The sequence below is a fragment of the Lactuca saligna genome, chromosome 2 (assembly GCF_052625555.1).
Source record: "Lactuca saligna cultivar CGN05327 chromosome 2, ASM5262555v1, whole genome shotgun sequence".
Classification (NCBI taxonomy): Eukaryota; Viridiplantae; Streptophyta; class Magnoliopsida; order Asterales; family Asteraceae; genus Lactuca; species Lactuca saligna.
In genome coordinates, this window is record NC_136418.1 from 187,193,835 (window position 1) to 187,199,372 (window position 5,538).

The window sequence follows — 5,538 nt, forward strand, 5'->3', positions numbered from 1 at the left end:
GGTGGTGAAATCGTAACAGCCTAACAATTTGGTATGCAACTTTATTAAATCAATAAAAAAAGTTATGCAAATTGGAAAAATAAATAAAAATATATCTTTTGTAGTTTTAATTAAGGAAATAAATATTTTATATGAATACTCACCTGGAAAAACGCATATTATAATTGTCTAATTTAATCGTAACAGCCTACCAATGTACTTTCTTCTTGACTGTTTGATTGTTTTTTTCTGTGTGCTGATTATAATTGTCTAATTTAATGTAAATTTTTTTTTTTTAACTTGCAAGGTACAATGGAACATATTACTCCTATAAAGGAAATTGACTCAATCAAGGACAATGCTATAATCTGTAATTTATCATCTTTTAGTTTAATTTTCTAAATATATGTGTGGTTGTCTATGTGTGTATCTCTTTAAAAATTCTGCAATTTCATCATTTTATGACCCCCATTTGCGAAGTTGAGTATTTATTTCCAAAAATGCGAAACTCCAGGGACAATATTTGAAAATTTCTGTTTTCTTCCCCAATTCGCATTCTACTGTGAAATACTTCGCATCTTCATTCTTACACCCTTCGCATCCCTTCGCATTAATCACCTTCGCATTTTAACCTAATTAATCAAATGCAAACCACAAAAGTTTCATTCCAGATGCGAACACAGTTTAGTTCTTGAACTCTAAACTTGCGAAATCAAAAATTCATATGTTGAACCCATATGCGAATATTAACCCAATTGACTTCAAATTGATTCACAGATGCAAACACTCGATTGTTTTACTTTCGCAAAATGAGCATCAACAACTCCACAATCGAGTTTTTAAATTCTTGCAAACAACAATTTCACAGTCCTTGACTTCGCGTTTTTCTTCACGAATCATCCCTCAATCATCAATACAATTGCGAATCAAAACTCATATGTTCTTGCTTTATCGATTCATCGACTACACTCATACAAATGCGAACAATACTCAATTTCAAAATCGATTGAAACTTATAGCAAAGCTAAATCCAACTTCGCATTCAAAGCACACAAGTTTTATTGATTGCATTCATGAAATACTAACAAGATAATATATTATAATACAAATATACATATTTTAGGTGGTGAAATCGTAACAGCCTAACAATTTGGTATGCAACTTTATTAAATCAATAAAAAAAGTTATGCAAATTGGAAAAATAAATAAAAATATATCTTTTGTTGTTTTAATTAAGGAAATAAATATTTTATATGAATACTCACCTGGAAAAACGCATATTATAATTGTCTAATTTAATCGTAACAGCCTACCAATGTACTTTCTTCTTGACTGTTTGATTGTTTTTTTCTGTGTGCTGATTATAATTGTCTAATTTAATGTAATTTTTTTTTTTAACTTGCAAGGTACAATGGAACATATTACTCCTATAAAGGAAATTGACTCAATCAAGGACAATGCTATAATCTGTAATTTATCATCTTTTAGTTTAATTTTCTAAATATATGTGTGGTTGTCTATGTGTGTATCTCTTTAAAAATTCTGCAATTTCATCATTTTATGACCCCCATTTGCGAAGTTGAGTATTTATTTCCAAAAATGCGAAACTCCAGGGACAATATTTGAAAATTTCTGTTTTCTTCCCCAATTCGCATTCTACTGTGAAATACTTCGCATCTTCATTCTTACACCCTTCGCATCCCTTCGCATTAATCACCTTCGCATTTTAACCTAATTAATCAAATGCAAACCACAAAAGTTTCATTCCAGATGCGAACACAGTTTAGTTCTTGAACTCTAAACTTGCGAAATCAAAAATTCATATGTTGAACCCATATGCGAATATTAACCCAATTGACTTCAAATTGATTCACAGATGCAAACACTCGATTGTTTTACTTTCGCAAAATGAGCATCAACAACTCCACAATCGAGTTTTTAAATTCTTGCAAACAACAATTTCACAGTCCTTGACTTCGCGTTTTTCTTCACGAATCATCCCTCAATCATCAATACAATTGCGAATCAAAACTCATATGTTCTTGCTTTATCGATTCATCGACTACACTCATACAAATGCGAACAATACTCAATTTCAAAATCGATTGAAACTTATAGCAAAGCTAAATCCAACTTCGCATTCAAAGCACACAAGTTTTATTGATTGCATTCATGAAATACTAACAAGATAATATATTATAATACAAATATACATATTTTAGGTGGTGAAATCGTAACAGCCTAACAATTTGGTATGCAACTTTATTAAATCAATAAAAAAAGTTATGCAAATTGGAAAAATAAATAAAAATATATCTTTTGTTGTTTTAATTAAGGAAATAAATATTTTATATGAATACTCACCTGGAAAAACGCATATTATAATTGTCTAATTTAATCGTAACAGCCTACCAATGTACTTTCTTCTTGACTGTTTGATTGTTTTTTTCTGTGTGCTGATTATAATTGTCTAATTTAATGTAATTTTTTTTTTTAACTTGCAAGGTACAATGGAACATATTACTCCTATAAAGGAAATTGACTCAATCAAGGACAATGCTATAATCTGTAATTTATCATCTTTTAGTTTAATTTTCTAAATATATGTGTGGTTGTCTATGTGTGTATCTCTTTAAAAATTCTGCAATTTCATCATTTTATGACCCCCATTTGCGAAGTTGAGTATTTATTTCCAAAAATGCGAAACTCCAGGGACAATATTTGAAAATTTCTGTTTTCTTCCCCAATTCGCATTCTACTGTGAAATACTTCGCATCTTCATTCTTACACCCTTCGCATCCCTTTGCATTAATCACCTTCGCATTTTAACCTAATTAATCAAATGCAAACCACAAAATTTTCATTCCAGATGCGAACACAGTTTAGTTCTTGAACTCTAAACTTGCGATATCAAAAATTCATATGTTGAACCCATATGCGAATATTAACCCAATTGACTTCAAATTGATTCACAGATGCAAACACTCGATTGTTTTACTTTCGCAAAATGAGCATCAACAACTCCACAATCGAGTTTTTAAATTCTTGCAAACAATTTCACAGTCCTTGACTTCGCGTTTTTCTTCACGAATCATCCCTCAATCATCAATCCAATTGCGAATCAAAACTCATATGTTCTTGCTTTATCGATTCATCGACTACTCAAACAAATGCGAACAATACTCAATTTCAAAATCGATTGAAACTTATAGAAAAGCTAAATCCAACTTCGCATTCAAAGCACACAAGTGTTTTGATTGCATTCATGAAATACTAACAAGATAATATATTATAATACAAATATACATATTTTAGGTGGTGAAATCGTAACAGCCTAACAATTTGGTATGCAACTTTATTAAATCAATACAAAAAGTTATCCAAATTGGAAAAATAAATAAAAATATATCTTTTGTTGTTTTAATTAAGGAAATAAATATTTTATATGAATACTCACCTGGAAAAACGCATATTATAATTGTCTAATTTAATCGTAACAGCCTACCAAAGTACTTTCTTCTTGACTGTTTGATTGTTTTTTTCTGTGTGCTGATTATAATTGTCTAATTTAATGTAAATTTTTTTTTTTTTTAACTTGCAAGGTACAATGGAACATATTACTCCTATAAAGGAAATTGACTCAATCAAGGACAATGCTATAATCTGTAATTTATCATCTTTTAGTTTAATTTTCTAAATATATGTGTGGTTGTCTATGTGTGTATCTCTTTAAAAATTCTGCAATTTCATCATTTTATGACCCCCATTTGCGAAGTTGAGTATTTATTTCCAAAAATGCGAAACTCCAGGGACAATATTTGAAAATTTCTGTTTTCTTCCCCAATTCGCATTCTACTGTGAAATACTTCGCATCTTCATTCTTACACCCTTCGCATCCCTTCGCATTAATCACCTTCGCATTTTAACCTAATTAATCAAATGCAAACCACAAAATTTTCATTCCAGATGCGAACACAGTTTACTTCTTGAACTCTAAACTTGCGAAATCAAAAATTCATATGTTGAACCCATATGCGAATATTAACCCAATTGACTTCAAATTGATTCACAGATGCAAACACTCGATTGTTTTACTTTCGCAAAATGAGCATCAACAACTCCACAATCGAGTTTTTAAATTCTTGCAAACAACAATTTCACAGTCCTTGACTTCGCGTTTTTCTTCACGAATCATCCCTCAATCATCAATCCAATTGCGAATCAAAACTCATATGTTCTTGCTTTATCGATTCATCGACTACACTCATACAAATGCGAACAATACTCAATTTCAAAATCGATTGAAACTTATAGCAAAGCTAAATCCAACTTCGCATTCAAAGCACACAAGTGTTATTGATTGCATTCATGAAATACTAACAAGATAATATATTATAATACAAATATACATATTTTAGGTGGTGAAATCGTAACAGCCTAACAATTTGGTATGCAACTTTATTAAATCAATAAAAAAAAGTTATGCAAATTGGACAAATAAATAAAAATATATCTTTTGTTGTTTTAATTAAGGAAATAAATATTTTATATGAATACTCACCTGGAAAAACGCATATTATAATTGTCTAATTTAATCGTAACAGCCTACCAATGTACTTTCTTCTTGACTGTTTGATTGTTTTTTTCTGTGTGCTGATTATAATTGTCTAATTTAATGTAAATTTTTTTTTTTTTAACTTGCAAGTTACAATGGAACATATTACTCCTATAAAGGAAATTGACTCAATCAAGGACAATGCTATAATCTGTAATTTATCATCTTTTAGTTTAATTTTCTAAATATATGTGTGGTTGTCTATGTGTGTATCTCTTTAAAAATTCTGCAATTTCATCATTTTATGACCCCCATTTGCGAAGTTGAGTATTTATTTCCAAAAATGCGAAACTCCAGGGACAATATTTGAAAATTTCTGTTTTCTTCCCCAATTCGCATTCTGCTGTGAAATACTTCGCATCTTCATTCTTACACCCTTCGCATCCCTTCGCATTAATCACCTTCGCATTTTAACCTAATTAATCAAATGCAAACCACAAAATTTTCATTCCAGATGCGAACACAGTTTAGTTTTTGAACTCTAAACTTGCGATATCAAAAATTCATATGTTGAACCCATATGCGAATATTAACCCAATTGACTTCAAATTGATTCACAGATGCAAACACTCGATTGTTTTACTTTCGCAAAATGAGCATCAACAACTCCACAATCGAGTTTTTAAATTCTTGCAAACAACAATTTCACAGTCCTTGACTTCGCGTTTTTCTTCACGAATCATCCCTCAATCATCAATCCAATTGCGAATCAAAACTCATATGTTCCTGCTTTATCGATTCATCGACTACTCATACAAATGCGAACAATACTCAATTTCAAAATCGATTGAAACTTATAGCAAAGCTAAATCCAACTTCGCATTCAAAGCACACAAGTGTTTTGATTGCATTCATGAAATACTAACAAGATAATATATTATAATACAAATATACATATTTTAGGTGGTGAAATCGTAACAGCCTAACAATTTGGTATGCAACTT